At 41.9% G+C, this 17,000-nt stretch overlaps 1 protein-coding gene across 1 annotated transcript in view; it reads left to right on the plus strand.

The window, feature by feature from the left end:
- Positions 1–3,713: 3,713 nt before the first annotated feature.
- LOC115370607 (calcium-binding protein 8) overlaps positions 3,714–17,000 on the plus strand; it is a 101,213-nt gene continuing 87,926 nt past the window's right edge. Inside the window, exon 1 of the mRNA XM_030067710.1 lies at positions 3,714–3,827. The gene's annotated coding sequence lies outside the window, so the exon portion shown is untranslated. The remainder of the gene's footprint in view (positions 3,828–17,000) is intronic.

The following is a 17,000-nucleotide window of genomic DNA, read 5'->3' on the forward strand; positions in this document are numbered from 1 at the left end:
TCATATCTGGATTTATAATGCTTCACACCAAAAGAGTGAACACTGAAGATGGCCAAAGCAGTGTCAGCTATCATAAGTAGACCAAGACTGAGGAAAAATGACATGACTGTTCTAAAGGATAATGTACTTTCAATGTTATAATGCTTACCCAACGTAGTATTGTGTTTTTATGTTTTACACATGAATGGTCCTAGATTTATAGTATTTTTATTTAAGAAAAAAAACAACAACAACAACAACAACAAGTAATTCACTGTACTTCACATTTTATTATCATTAAAAAAAATCAATTTGTGGTGGTGTATGACTCTATTCTTACAATTAATATATGTTCAAAGTAAAGTATTTAATGTAATTATATAGATTGTTTGTAAAAACACAGTAACACTGTGTTTTTATGCCAGAAAATAACAGTCTTTTTATTTTTTTGCAACCCTTTTTTCTGCTGTTAAAATAGCTTAAGTGGATTTGGACACTTGCACCGTACTCTTCAGACCGTGCACTGAGACTGTTAAAATAGAGCCTTTAGTCTTAGTTCTATTTGCAAATCCTCCCATAATCCAGTTTACCCTCTCTCACGAATAAGGCCTGAGAATCCCAAATTCCTTCATTTGAGATAGGTGTTCATCCCTCACCTGAACAGGACAGGAACTTTTTTCCTGGGACAACAATGGTGATAACTTGAACTCAGTTGAAGAGTTTATATGTTGTGCAGACTAAAGCCAATGTACAACCAGGCACAGTTTCATTCATGATACGTACTGTAACAACCTGAACAAGAGTTCGTTTGCTCTTTTAAATCCAGTTAGTTAATTCATTTTATTTTTCTAGAGTTCAAAATACATAAAAATAATGAAGAGAGCAAACAATATACAGTGCAGGAAAAGACAGAAAACCAAAACCCAGTGGGTGTATTGAAACCTCCACCTCACTAATGTTACAAAAAATCACAATATTCCACAGAACCCAAAACTGAGATATAGTGAATAATATGACTAGATAACATGAGTTTAGGATTCAAGATTCAAGGATTCAGGGATTCAAGGAAACTTTATTGTCATACCAACAACATATGCATGCACATGAGGAGGTACGAAATTAAGAACTGAGGCCTGGTCAAGCCAAGAACAATAAAAAGAAAAAACACTATATCTATATATCTATATCTATATCTATATCTATATCTATATCTATATATGTATATCTATCTATCTATCTATCTATCTATCTATCTATCTATATATCTATCTATTAACGGCAAAATTCACATCAGGTGTTTGATGCTCCAGCTCATCGAGGTCGTATCATTAGGGAACGGCTGCTGGAGACTGGGGTACCTTAAATGGAGTGGGCTGCACTTTCTCAGACCTGAATCCCATAGAAAACCTATGGGATCAGCTGAGTCGCCGTGTAGAGGCTCGGAGCTCTGTACCCCAGAACCTCAATGTCCTGAGGGCCGCCCTTCAAGAAGAGTGGGATGCCATGCCTCAGCAGACAATAAGTCGACTTGTGAACAGCATGAGACGTCGCTGTCAAGCTGTAATTGATGCTCAAGGGCACATGACAAGTTATTGACACTGACATTTTTTGTTGTGGTATATCCACCACTGTTGTTGGCTTTTGTTTCAAGAAATTGTTTGAGATGAGGAAATCACCAGTGTATGCTTCTACTTAAATGCCCTACTTTCATGATATAATATCACTGTAGCGTGAACTTTTTATATTTTCCATAAATTTCACCCAAAAGCCAAATATCCCTAACTTATCCCTAACTTGTATATAAAAGTATATATAAAACTGTGCGATAAATACTTGTCTAAATGTATTTACATTTACATTAGGACTAAATATTATAAATATTACTCCAATATAGAGAACCCATCCAGTTATTATGATGTTTTTTAGAGTGTTTTTATTGGATGCCCACTTGCACTGCATTGTTGTTTCAGGGAAACGCAATTTTGTTTTTATGTACTTGTTCTGAGAAATGACAATAAAGCTATCTTACCAAATAAAGTATGATTGATTGATTATCTTATCTTATCTTGTCTTATCTTATCTTATCTTATCACTTTTAACTCAAGAACTACAATCCATACTACTTTCTTACTGGATCATAATATGTCTTCATTTTATATTTCTTGGAGTCAACAAACAGAGGTGCCCTTATGTCAAGAGAATCGCCCTGTAAGATAAACTTTCCTGACTTTCCTTTTCTTTCTTTTTTTTTTTTTTTTTTTTTTTACACTCATCCATTATTGAGTTGGCAGCTGGTCGAGCTCCTCTCGTTTGTCTGTGGCTCTGGTAAACATCAGTGAATGTTTCCTCTAACAGGCTGAACAGCCATAAGACACAGGAATAACACATTTTAAGATGAAATTCGTTAGAATTTGCCTTAACATTGACTGGCTCACTGTGGCCAGCTCAACTAGCCTGAGGAAAATATTGGTTTGACAATAGTCGCTTATTGCCTTCATTCATTCATTCATTCATTCACTCATTCTTATAGCCAGTTTTGTCCCTGTAGGGATCAAGCCCTCGTGTCTACCACTGCAAAGGAGGGTAAAGCGACCTCAGGTCAACAACCACCCATAGCCTATAAAAGCCTCAAAAACAAAACAAACAAACAAACAAACAAATAAACAAACAAACAAACAAATAAATAAATCATTTGTAGGTCTTTTTTACAGACTCTTTATCTTTAGTTTGATTGTATTATAGATGAATTATGAATTTATCTCATGATGTATGTCAGTCAAAAACAGTAGTCAAACTGTATTCCGCATATAAACATATAAAGGTGAGAAAACGGCTCCGCCTGGTCCCTGGGACTCACGGGGTCGGACACGGAGACAGGTCGTGCCATTTGAATAATTTCTTGTGAGTTTTTGTGAAGTCAACAACAAATAGCCAGGAAGACACCGGATGGTGGCTGGTTTTGCCTTCAAAATTAAATTCCAAAATGAAAATATCAAGGACGGGGCAGCAATAAAAGCCCACTGGAAACCACGCAGTGATCTAGCGAGAGGTGCAATTGTAGCTGTCATAGTGATATTCAAGAAATATTGTAATATTCAAGAAATTTGCTTTTAAGTTCTTCTGATCAGATTTATTTTGAAAGTTGTCACCGGAAAGTATTTACTTTAAAACATGGTTGACTTAACTGCAGCTGATTTAGGATTTTTCCAAATTCCAGAGCTGAGGAAGTGGCGCAATGATGGTTACCGAAGAAATATGTTCATAGTTAACATGCCCGGAATGCGCAGATTGCTCCTCCGGTTGAAAATGGGACAATCGACGGGATTAAGACAAATTAGAAGTAAGTGCAGCCAATCGCTGCCGTCCTGCTGGATTGCGTATTGATTCGGGTTGGAGCGTCTCCTTTTGCCACCGGGCTGCTCTCATCAATCTTTGCCTGCGCTCGGCACCTGTGCGTCTCCTGTACATGGATCTGTTATTTTAAGTCAAAGGGACTTGGGCTACAGGTAAGATCTATCCTCCGGGTACATCTGGATACAGCATGGAATGAGAGAAGAAATTAAAATTCTCGAGAGTTTGGCGGAAAGTGCAACTCGTTTGAATGCGCCGTGGTCTGTTTTCTGGACTTGATCTCAAAATAAAGCACGGAGCCGCCAGCGCGACGTTTCGTCTCGGTGCGATGGGGGAAAAGAATGCACTCTGATCCATAAGGAGATAATTATTAATAGAGGAAACACCTGGTTATAGCCTATTACTGCGGAGTCCACATCAAGTCTCTAAACTGGATTTTAGTGCGGGCATCGATTACGGATTTGACTGATCACTTTCAAAGACTAACACCCTCGAAGGTAAGTCGGGGTAATGGCACTATAAATTACCTTCCTCTGAAAATGAATAGCGCTTATTACAGCCTATTGATGTTTGCTCCACCTGCATTAAATCACACAAGTGTTTGACGGAGGCCCACACCTGTTGTTCGGGTTGGTTAGCACCGGATACTCATTCCGTGATGAGGTTTAGGCGATAGAAGTGTTTCCTCCGGGCGCATAGCGGCTGCTCACACCTGCTACGTTTGGAAGGTTTTCTCTCCATCAGCGCCGAGGGGATGCCGCTGGGAGAGAGACGGCGTGTGCGCTGGGGAAATAAATCAGCCACATTACAGTTCCTCCTGTTTCCTTTCACTGTAGACCTCATCCGGCTAACCTGACCGACTGATCCGGGTTTACATTTCTTTTCTTTTCTTTTCTTTTTTAAAATTGTAACTTGAAATCAGTAGAGGACTAACGCATCCGTGTGTAACATATCCTGTTCCCCATTTGAGCGTTTTCAGTGCGGTGTGACTTCCCTCCAGCGGAAAAATCTCCGAGCATTAAATGATCTTTACTGTTTTTCCATTGTAATGGATTCTCACCAGGCCACTCTAAATGTCAGCCTGTTTTAATGAGCCTGCCGACACTGAGGCCACTGATGACAGAGATGAGTGACTGATGACTGTAATTTCTTTCCTCTGATGACGAGCAGTGCACAGGAAGTGTGTGTGTGTGTGTGTGTGTGTGTGTGTGTGTGTCGGTTTGATGTACTGGAGGTGTGTGGGGCTCCGCAGAGCTTCACAGCCTCACACACTGGACCCCCCGCCGGGATGCCGGGCGCGTGCTCCGCGCGGCATCCAGCGCGCGCTCCGGTTCCACAAGGTGGCGCACGCCTCGATGCGCGACGCGCCGCTCTGATCCGCTGTTGCTCTGTGCAGCGGCTCCGTGTTGACCTGCAGAGCGCACTGTGAGCGCAGTCCTCCGCGGTGTGTGTGTGTGTGTGTGTGTGTATTTTCTCTCCCACACACACACACACACACACTCTGTCTTGCTCTCTGTTTTTTTTTTTTTTTTTTTTTTTTTTTTTGGGTTTGTTTTTTGCAAGTCTGTCCTTTCTCACCGTCAGTTCCTCTCTCTCTCTCTCTCTCTCTCTCTCTCTCTTTCTCTCTCTCTCCCAATCCTACAAAAACAGCATTGCCAAAGCATGCATGAGCCTTATTGATCAATATTTCAGAAACCAATCCCCATTTCAGAAACCAATCCCCTTACTATGTATCACATAATTGTAGGCTTATACATATGTGCACCCATACGTATGCATGTACATATGTTCTGTCCATAAACTGTACATCGGTGCATCCAAGCGGCTCAAAGAAAGAAGAAGATTTGCTGGCAGATTTGCCGGCTGCATAGAAGTTTATGGTTGATCCTCTTATGGAATATTTAAGAAAAAGCTTAAATCATTAAACTAGGCAGAGGCTTTAGGTGGATGAGCCAGTTTCCACAAGAAAATACTTTTCTTTTTTGAATAGAGGAATATCAATTCAAGAGTGTTCATCATATTTTTGTTGCCCTGTTCACTTAACCTGACAACAAGCAACATACTGTTTCAGATGATCAGAGAGGCAGCTGACCTCCAGGTGTATTTGACTTCTCAGATCTCTTGTTGCTTTATGCCCACCCCCCACCCCTCTCTCTCTCCCTCTCTCACTCTCTCTCTCTCCCTCCCTGTGTGTTATGTGCTTGCAGCCGCAGGCAGGCAGGCAGGCTGTGTCTGTCATTGGGACTCAGTAATGAGCCTTCCACTCTGTCTCTCCATGTGGAGGAATGTTTGCACTGGGGACTGAGTGAGCGAGAGAACAAGGGAGAGAGAGGGAGTCAGGAGGGAGAGAGAGAGAGGGACAGAGAGAGAGAGAAGGCGAGAGAGGGAGAGAGGGAGGGAGGGAGGGAGGGAGTGAACAGGGAGTCAGGGAGTGGAGCGTGAGAGGAGCCATACCTGCTGCTCTCACTGCTCAAATATTAACAACGATTTTGCGGGAACCGATGCTGCTGCTCTGGGAGAAACTCAGATTGTGGAGGCTTTCGGGCTCAGTGGTCTGGGCACAGTCGGTGTGCCGCTGCTGCTGCTGCTGCTGCTGCTGCTGCTGGACGCATCGCTGCATCTAGGAGTCCGCCACGCCGGTCAGTCAATGGAGGAGGAGGTCACAGAGCCCGATCCTCAGACAGGGGAGCCCGCCGACACGACAGAGGAAAGGACGTGGTCCGAGGTAAACGGAGACTTACCAGGCAACCCCTACATGAGGGACAGGATGGTGGATCTGCTGGAGAGTCCAGAGAGGGAGCCTGTTGTGCTGCAGTATCCAGATGAATACGATCACCAGTATGGGTAAGAAAAAACAGGAGAGAGAGAGAGAGAGGGGGTCTCTTGTTGCAGGAAGCAGCCTGGAACGTGTGCAGTGAGCTGGCTCTCACACTTGGCTCCTGCCTCGGGACGCCGTCCGCTTCCCCCCCCCAGCCTCAGGAGCGTTTGACTCCCTTTGTTTTGCGATGATTATGTGATCCGTTGGCTGGTGTTGAAGCACCTTGCCCCGTCTCAGTTTTTCAGGGTGTGACCTTAGAGTACGGACAGTCCACAACTATGGAGGGTAAGTGAACGTCTGACTGCGCTGAGACGCTGAGACAATATTCATCTCCTGGATCCATAGTGCTGTTTGTCATTTTGGTGTCATATCTTACAGAGACAGACAGGCGGTGACACACTGATCCATTTGTTTCTGTCTGTGTTGCATAACTTCCTTGGTGTGTCATCAGCAACCTAAAGAATGAATTACACAAAGGTGATCGAATGCAGTGTGGAATTTCTCATTTGAAAAGTGATCTGTCCGAGGGAACCACACTCTTCTTCTTCTTCTTCTTTTTTTAGTTGTTGTTTTTACTACACGGCTGTGATGTTTGGTATCTTCTCGGACTCTTGGCTGCAGCGTCGCCAAAGGGTTCCTGTCTTTTCACAGATCCATACTGCATGTGTGGATCGAGACGTCACGCAGAACACCCAGCTCTCCTGCCACATGGCCACATCACTGAGAGTGGAAATAAAATTAGTGAGAAGCGTTGACCAGAGTGCATCACTTCTCACTCCATTTAGAGTTTCCACACTCTCAGAAATCACCCTGTCTTTTTTTGGTTGTTTTGATAGGGCTAACGTGCCAGTCTGATCATTTTTGATGCTCAGTTGCCTTCATGTTTTCCACACTGCTTTACAAAAAAAAAAAAAAAAAACTCTGTCCTTTCATTTGGCACTGCAGCGTGCCACAGCCTGCCTTCATTATTCATCATGGTAATGGAAATGACATTTTATTTACACCCCAAAAGGGTAATTTAGTCCTGCTGGTAATTCAAGCAACTTACTTACTTTTCTATGAGCTGTGACTGCTGTGTCTCCAGTGAGGCTCTCCTGTCTGCGTCTGTGATTAAACGCACCGATCACAAACGTGTCACCATGTGGGTGATGGTCCTCGGTGCACAGTTGTTTATGCAGTCGGAGGTGAGCTCAGCGTTGGGCTTGCGGCTCAACTCCACGTTCACCCCGTCGCTGCTGGCTCTTGTGCTGCAGGGTCTGATGTGAGAAACTGCCATCTGGCCTTCTCGTCATGCACAAGGCTGTGAATAAAGCTGTGCTCTTCTCGACAAGTTGCACCCGGACTCGTCACTCGGGCTTCAGGGCTGGTCTGGTGTGTGTGTGTGTGTGGCTGATGGCTGATTAGTCACACCTTGTGGCAATAAAGCGGGTCAAAGACAGAGATGGCTCACGGAATCACGCTGCAGGTTTTTTCACGTTTTAAAGAGGAGCAGGTCAAGGCGCTGTCATCGTCTGTGTGCCGTCGGGCCACTCAGGAAGAGATTCATTCCAAATCAGTTTAAATTCACTTTGGACACAAAACATCTGATGTTGATTGTTCTGTACTGCTAAGAAAACATCATATCCCCTGAAGGATACAGAGTAATGCAGAGGGATTTTAAAGGTAAACTATGTGGTTTCAAATGGGAGGGCACACCACTTCCCCACAAACCCCTCAGGTTGACACACACAGAATAAACTGAATACTTTGAAATGCCTATCTTGAATCTAATCTTTTCACTGCAAAAACGCAAAATCTTACCAAGATTATTTGTCTTATTTCAAGTAAAAAATGTCTTATTCCTGTCAAAATATCTCATTACACTTAAAATAAGACATGATCACCTCAGAAGTAAATTGTTTTTAGACAATTTTCACTTGTTTCAAGTGAAAATTCACTTGACACAAGTGAAAATTTGCTTGTTTCATTGGCAAAATTTGCCCGTGGAAAAAGTGAAAATTCACTTGAAATAAGTGAAATTTAGCTAGAAACAAGAAACAAATTTTGCCAATGAAACAAGCAAATTTTCACTTGAAACAAGAGACAACTGTCTAAAAACAAGTTACTTCTGAGGTGATCATGTCTTATTTTAAGTGTAATGAGATATTTTGACTAGAAATAAGACATTTTTGACTTGAAATAAGACAAATAATCTTGGTAAGATTTTGAGTTTTTGCAGTGTTGATGTCAAATTTACACAAACTAACAAATGAAATGCTCTTATATTTTGGGTTATGATGGAGTGAAAGAGTTGTCCTCAACTCCTGAGGCATTTCCAAGTTATTTTCCACTGAGATTTGAGCGACATTCATCACTTTCCACCACATTATAACAAAGTGTGGTACCTTCTCCACTGAAACTGCATAACTTGCCTTTAATATTCATGCTGTCAATTATTCTCTTAAGAGAAAGTGTCACATTTTTTTTATGCTCTTCTGCATTAAAACTTTGGAGCACGTTTTGTGCTTCAGTCACCCTTTTAAGTGCAAACCCCCTCTTGCTACATGACGAGCCCTTTTTTCTTTTTGCTTTGAGTGCAGTGAAGCATCTGCATTTTGATTAGTCATGTCTGTTACTGGGATGCTGATTGTGTCTTTTAGCGGGTTAGCAGGTGGATCTTTCACAGCTAAACGTATCCCATTACCTTTCTCTCAACTGCAGATTGTTGTGTGTTAAGGGAGGATGCTGGCTGTTCATGTGCTGCTGCTGGACAGGATGGCTTTTTGCAGGGAGAAATGAGTTGGATTCATGACGTCCTCACCTCCCGCACAGGACGCACACACACTTTTAGTGGCAACTTCATAATTGCATTTCTTTTTGCTTTCTCTCTCAGGGGGTAAAATGTTTTGATTAATCATCATTGTCTTATCCTTGAAGCGTCATTACAAGATGTTTGATTATGTACACACACACTCACACACACACTTGCACCCACACAAGCTTAGTGGTGGTGGTTTTATTTATTTCTCTACTGTAATTAGGTTCAGTTCTGCCATAACCCAGTCTAACAGCACTGAGCAGACTTACACGTTGTATAATGATGCCGTAATAGTCTGTCTACTGTCTGGCTACACTGAAGGAGGGCAACTCCAAATTACTCGGTAACACTTTACAGTAAGAGTACAACAATTAACGTTAGTTAATGCCGTAATAAACATTAAGTAACAGTTAACTAACCGTTAACTAATGTGTCTAAGAATCATGTACTAATGCTGTTCATGCTAAGGTATTAATTTATATGTTATTTAAGGCATATTGTAGATATTATTAACATTAGTAAATGCAATAATAATCATTAACTAAGTTAATTAACCATATGGCATTAACTAATGTTAATTAACGTTAATTGTTGTACTCTTATTGTAAAGTAACCAATTACTCTACAGCCACTTTACACTAAATTAGTCACTGATGTTCATGGCTTGGTATTTCAAGAAGGCAAGATTATGTCCTCCTAAAAGGTCTTTAATTTGGTATTGAATTGGCCTAACAGCGTCCAGAACAGTCCAGAATGAGTTAGGGTTAGGGTTAGGGTTAGTTTTGCAAAGGTAAATCATGCATTTAACAAAGCTAGCCATGAACAAAAACATCCGATGCTCTGAAAATGTACGCAACCACTCTATGAACGTCGTTTTTGACATTCTTGCAGTCTTCCAAACACGGAGAAAAAGCTCCCACACACTGTCCTCTGAACTTTGCTGTTAGTGCATCTTTATTAGGAATGTCTCAATAGTTGACGGAGACCTCCAGTTTATCAGATAACATAATGAGGGATGTGCTGACGCCTTATCGGTCATCAGATAATGCTCTTAATAAAGACACTCTAGTAGCAGTAAAGTTCACTAGACTGCAGAAGTTTTTCTTTATTTGCAAACCAAGTGTTGAAAATCTCTTCTCTTAATATGAAGTGCACTTTGAATGTCTGTCTCCTCCTTTTCGCTTGCCAGAATGAAGTATTGACCATAAAGAAAATCGTAAATGACGGGTGATGACCATGAACACTGAAGCTGTGGCAGACTTTTCTCAGCTGACGAGCTTGCTGATTATCCTGAATGGATATTTGGTGATTTGTTGATTGCTTTGTTCACAGTGTGGAGGCACAGTTAGGCCTAATCTACAAACATAAAACAGCAGGCAGCAGGTGACCACTCAGTAAGCAAAATGATCCCCACGGCAGCCAGTATCCATCAGTAGTCATGTGTCCCCTCAATGTGCCCCTGAGCCAGACGCTGAATCCTGACTCGCTCCCTCGCTCAAAGTCACTTTGGATAAGAGCATCAGCTAATGGCCTAAAATGTCATGTAAAATTTGAATTACTATGCCATACACAAGCAGGACAGATTGTTATCTGCTTTTAGCGTCGTGTACATGTGCCACTTCTCTAAAGGGTGTCCGCCCAGGTGCAACTGCTGAGCTAAGAAGATTTGTCTCCATTTTGGCCTCCATACTCCTGTTGAAACACAGTTCAGTGTTTGTTTACAGAGGCTCCGCTCATGCTCACTAAAATCTGTTGCAAACAAACATTTCATCAAAGACAGTCTCTACCAGATATATATCTCTGACTGTGATGGGTACATAGTGATAACATTTACATGTGCTGAGGATTTGTCCCCAGGCTATACTGTGGTGCAGATACACTCTTCCTGATATTATTGTAAGTCAGTGTTTGTTCACAGAGGTTTTGTTTGGGTCCACTAAAGCTTATAATACATACATTTACTGGAGACGGTTTCTTTCTCATATGGCAATTATCATGCAGTTCCTTGTCATTTTTTTTTTCTTACAAATGTTCTAAATATCATTAGTTTTAAAAAGGTAGCTGCACAAATGCCAGTAGAATACCATAAAATTACAGCACAGCCTAGTTGTACCCTACCGCTGTATACTGTAATCCAATATACAATAAGATGCTGTTGAACTAAATTACAGTAAAAACACCGTAGCTGAAGTAAATTACAGTCGAAACACTGTAAAAATAACATGAAAATGCTGGTGCCTCTGCTGACAGTATTTTGCTGTTATTTTACAGTGAAATTCTTTACAGTGTTTAGACGTGGTGGGGGAAAAAAAGCAGAAATCTCACTGAGTGAAATCCCAGCGCCCCATCCAGCAGTTATATCTGAGTGATTTCTACAGCTCATTTTTATCAGCCTGTAAATCTGGGTGTTAAATCCCAGAAGGATCCCCGTCTCTGTGCTGTGTCTGTGTTTAACGGATCAGCAGAACATGCAGTGAAATCACAGTGATTAGAGGAGAAAAACAGAAGAAGAAACAGAGTGTGACAAACCTTGGATTTAGACGAAGCTGTGGTGAGGAATCTGAAGCATGGACGCTTCCTGATTTAAGTGATTATGTTGCTGTGCTCCTGAAGGGCAAATTAATTTGCTCATTTGAGACCTTGATCACTTTAATCAAGCATAATGTCGGCGTATGCTGCAAACAGCTCTTTACTACATCTGGCTCCTCGGGGCTGAAGATCAGTTGTTCCACTGTTTCAGCCCATAATCTCACAGTTGAGTTTCCGCATTAATAAATATTATGGCCCAGTGAGATACTGCATTAATTTCTCCTAAAATCATGTCCTGTTAATGTTCTATGCTCACTCTCTGGTCTTAATTCAACTCTTTTTACATGCCACATCAGTGTCTTTGAGTGTGTCTGCCAATAATGTCAAGTTTTTGTTCGTCTCAAGAAAGACGATTGCCCATGGAGAGAGATTTGGAGAAAATAACAAAAAAATCTCTCTCCCATTGTTATTTAAAAAGAACAAATACTACGTATATATTCAGCGTTGCAGCACAGGTGATTTGTGTCACTGATTCAGAGGCACTGGCTCAGGAGAAGGTTCAACACAATATGCATCACCTCTTTCCTCTCAAACTTTACTCAAAGTCAACTTGACTTTGACTGAGACACTTATATCTTCTCACTCCGGCCCCAAAAAAGGTTTTCAAAGGGACATTAATGGTTTAAACAAGGCCACTTTAACAAGGCAGATCTAGAACAAGCTTAGATCTACAACACTGGAGGCAGCAATTGGTCAGTGTTCTTGAATCTTTGTTTCTGGGTTAGATTAGGATTTAGGCTGTAGCTTGGCTTTGTTGTGTCTGAGCACTTTCTGGTTTCACTCTCTGAGTTTTGATAGGTGGGTCAGCTGATGTGGGCCATGCCCACTATCTGTTCCTTTGTTGTGGAAATCTGAAAGTGATGGCTTCAGCCCTAGTAATGAGCTATGTCTAGGAACTGCTGTGGCATTTTCTATTTTTTAAACACAGCTGTGCTGCAGCATCAGTGGAAGCATCAGCCCTTCTTTTGGAAAGACCTGTGAGTCTACTTGGGCGAGTCCGCTGAGCAAGGACACAGATAAACTACTCTTATTTACTCTCTTGGTCTGGGTTTGCGCTCACTACGTGCTAACCTTACATCCCTGTCATTCCGGGCAACCGCAAAAAACACATCAATTACAAAAGACTGTGCAAGCCTGAGAACCTCGTCTCTCCGGAAAGCCTTTGCTACTTCCTCGGCTTTTTCTTTGGCTTACTGAACTGTCCAAGCACCGAAACCTGGATTCATCCAGAGAACACAGCCAAACCTGCTGTGCTTTCAGCTGACTCTACTGTAGGATACTCACTTGGATAGGCTGTCATAAGCAATATGAAAATTATTAAAATGTATTTTTAGTCACCACGATTAGTCTACCAAGGCAATTTTACCTAAAGCTAGGTGTGATACTAACCAATCAAAACTTTGTCTCTTGGTGATCGGGCAAGAGAGCAGCCTACGCCGGGAATATTACCTTATTTATGATAGCCTAATCATACAAATACACCCTGTGATCAATTGAAAGGCAGGCAGATCTTTTCTGAATAGGGATCGAGATTTCCACTCATAAAACACTCAAACAGACATGAATTTGAACACACTTTATTACTACAACTACTAAAAACACATAACTAAACTACGACACATAAACATGACAGACAACAACAATAAAAAACAGAAAACGAGGGTGGTGCACGTAGAAGTGAATGAATAGTGAGCCAACACCAACTGGTAATATAATGTGACACTAGTGAACAGTTAACCGCCGTGTACCTGGAGTATCGACACTACACCTTTCTACAAGTTAATTTGGAAATTAGTTAGAGATGCCGGTACCAGGGACCAAGCAAGTAGAGGGCTGGAATTCTTGCTTGGGCCTGGGGAAGTTTCTGCTGCAGTTTGGAGTTGCGTGGAGGTGATGGCAGAAGGTTGGGTTGTTTGCAGTGGAGTCCTGGGAGGGAGTCATGGTTGGCGAAGTGATGTCAGAGCTTGAGCTCGGGGATGACGCGCTCTCTGATGGAAACGGACTCTGCCTAACTGTCAGGTGCACAGTGATTTTTAACCCCTTGAGTCCCTTCTCAGGCGGGGAATATTTAGTCAATCAGATGTTTACCCATTATCGGGGAACTTAGGAGGGACATCCCTCGTCTCAATTTCCTGGCCAATCAGTCCTGCCCAAGTGGGTCTTTACTGACAGCAGTAAAACATTCTTCTTTCTAAAATTCCAATAGCATTTGATATGTCAGAGGAATTTTAGGAATTTGTTGAAATTAAGCTTCACCTTAATCTAGGTAGCACAATGACACCAAATATAGCACATTAAAACCTTAACATTGTCGACATCTACATCTCCAGTATAATTTATTTGAGACAATTTTGGCTCCTCCAATTTCACTAACTCTGTTTGCTGAGCATGTTGGTAATATATTGTGTTGTATAGTTAAGTGAGGAGCGCACAGTCCAGTGTTAGTGGAGAACAACTGTGGTTCTCCATTTCTGCAGAGGGAATGCTCCTGGGTTGTTCTCAAGTTTAAACAGACAGGGTGTCCTTCAGTGCAAGGGTGTAAGTGTGTGTAGGATGTAAACACCTTGCTTTGGTGGTGTGAGTCTTTGACCAGTCTGGCCAGGTAATCTTGTTACCTGTGGAATGCCAGACTTACCTGTCAGGTCTTGGTTTGTGAATTAGGGCATTGTTGGTGTCCACTGGGTCTTTGAATTTTGAATTGTATGTATCTTGATGAGGCTCTGGTTCTCCATATGGTGTGGGGAAATGTTTATTCAGTCCGTCACACAGTCTTAAACCAAGTCTCTGAATTTCTTGTTGCGAATAATGTACAGGAACCAAACATGTCTGACCTCAAAGGGAGACGCTCTGCCAAGACTGCACTCCTGTTTGAAATGGAAACACTGCGATCAGCTAGAGCTGCCGGTCAGTTCTCTGTCTTACTTATGTTTGACCTTTCAGCCGCCTTCAGAGTGTCATGGAGAAGGGAAGTGTCCAAATCCTACTGCTTGTCCACAGGGGTACCTCAAGGGTCAGTGCTTGGTCCCCTTCTCTTTTCAATATACACCTCCTCCCTTGGTGCAGTTATCCGCTCACATGGCTTCTCTTACCACTCTTATGCTGATGATAGCCAGCTCCTCAGGTCATTCCAGCCAGACGACCCCACAGTCTCGGCTCAGATATTGGCATCCCTCATTGATATCTCAGCATGGCTAAAGGAACGCCACCTCAGCTCAACCTGTCAAAGACTGAGCTCCTCGTCTTCCCAGCCGGTCCCTCTGTACAACAACAGATCACTGTCCAACTGGATTCTACACAGGTCATCCGCACAAAATCTGCCAGAAACTTGGGTGTCATGATTGGTGACCAACTGACCTTTGAGGAACATGTGACCTCTGTGGCTTGCTCATACCGATTTGCCCTGCACAACATCAGGAAAATCAGTGAACAGCGGTTTGAACATGCAGCACAACTCCTTGTACAGATGCTTGTGATTTCACACTTCAGCCTAAAACTGCACGTCACTCCACTGTTCATATCCCTCCACTGGCTGCCAGTTGCTGTTCGCATTAAATTCAAGTCCTTGACACTCGCCTACCAAGCAGCAACCAAAACTTCCCCCACCTACCTGGACTCCCTCTTTCAGGTTTACACTCCCTCCCGCCCACCTCATTTCATCATGGAGTGGTGCCTGATGCTGCCAGCACAACAAGGCCCTATATCACTAACTAGACTGTTCTCTCCTGTGGTTCCTCAGTGGTGGAACAAGCTACCAAACTCCATTTGATCTGCAGAGTCCCTCTCAATCTTTAAGAGAAGGCTAAAAACCCAACTGTTTAGGGAACACCTCACCTAATGAATTGTGTAATCCCCATATAATAATAATAATAATAAAATAAATAAATAAATAAATAAATAAACAATCTGCCTCCATGCTTTCTGTCTTCCTCTATTCAACCTTATGCACTGTATACATTACCTCCTTTCACTCTCTTGTAGCACTGTCTTGTAGTACCTATGTCCTTGGGACCAGAACCAGAGCTTTATGGCACTTGATGTTATTGTTCTCTCCTGAATAGATCTTCGCTTGTGGCGTATAAAAATCTCATATTTGCTTTGGATAAAAGCGTCTGCCAAATGTAAGTTCACAATGGCAGTTGCTCAATTGTAGCACAAGCCTCCAACTTTGTACAGATGAAACTGCTAATCCTTAAGAAATTCCCCAGTCATTAGTATTACATTTGGAAAGACTGTGCACTGTTTGTTGCCTGTTTTGGTGTCGGTCTTTGGATTGGGTTTGGTTGGCTTTATGTTGCATCTTGGTTTGGGATCGACTTCATTATGACTTGGTACTGAAATAAGATTAAGGCATTGAATACAGTCCTGAGAGTATCTGCATGATTTGATTATGTGCAGTCACTGAGTGATGCTTTTTAAGGCTGTAACTTTACATTAAAATTCAGGCTCATTTGGTTGCATGATACAGGGTTTTATGTGACTGAAAAAAATCCTTTGTTATATCTTAGGGAAACAAAAGTGCAAACTGTGAAAATAGTGAATACAGGTTTATCAAAGTTAAATTTTATATAAGACTTTTGCATTTAATCCGCACAAGTATACATCTCACTCAAACAGAAGTGCACAGAGAAACAGCTGCTTTCTTAAGACCACTGGAAACATACTGAGCAAACATACTAAGACTGAAATGCAAGGTTTTAACATCTTACCTGAACCTGGAATTTCTCCTTGTGGTGTGGTTGCACCTGGTGCAGCCTATTGGTGTTACCTGCAAGGCTCTTTTACAGCATACTTGTAAAAGAGGTCTTGTCAGCTGTCTTGTTTTCTTTTTTATTGGAAACCTGATAAACGAGGAGCCTGCACACTGTTCTTGCATAGCAACAACATTTATTCATTGTAATTACCAAGGAATTACAATATCATAAACCCGTCTCTATGCAGGTTACATCAGCCTGTCCCTCAGTCCCCTCTAGACTTCTGTCAGATAATTCAACATCCCAATTGGTCCGAATAATCTGAGGAAGGTCTAGAGAGACTGAAGCATCATCATGATGAATAAATGGTGATGCTAGATTAGAGCCGTGTGCAGGATTCTCCATAATCTGATTAGATATCACTTTCCTCCCGACAGACCTGCCTCCACATTGTTTGGATGTGCAAATATTTCTCTTGTAGTACTATTTTCTGAAAACTCAGAATCTGTAAATCTAGCTGGTTTGTGTTCAGACAGTGCAAAGAAAAACACATCATCTGAGAGCCATGAATTAAATTTCAGATTGCAGCTGAAATTGCAAACAGTTTTTCCAACGTAACATTTCATATCGTGTTTCATTTTCTTTACATACCCTGTGTGTATCAGCTGGTTGTTGTTTTTTTCCAAAACTTGTTCAGTAGTGGCTCAGTTCAGTATTAGTAGAGTAATTCTACTGATTGATGTCTTGTGGTCATGTGGATTAGTGCTGTTGTCTC

The sequence above is a fragment of the Myripristis murdjan genome, chromosome 13 (assembly GCF_902150065.1).
Source record: "Myripristis murdjan chromosome 13, fMyrMur1.1, whole genome shotgun sequence".
Classification (NCBI taxonomy): Eukaryota; Metazoa; Chordata; class Actinopteri; order Holocentriformes; family Holocentridae; genus Myripristis; species Myripristis murdjan.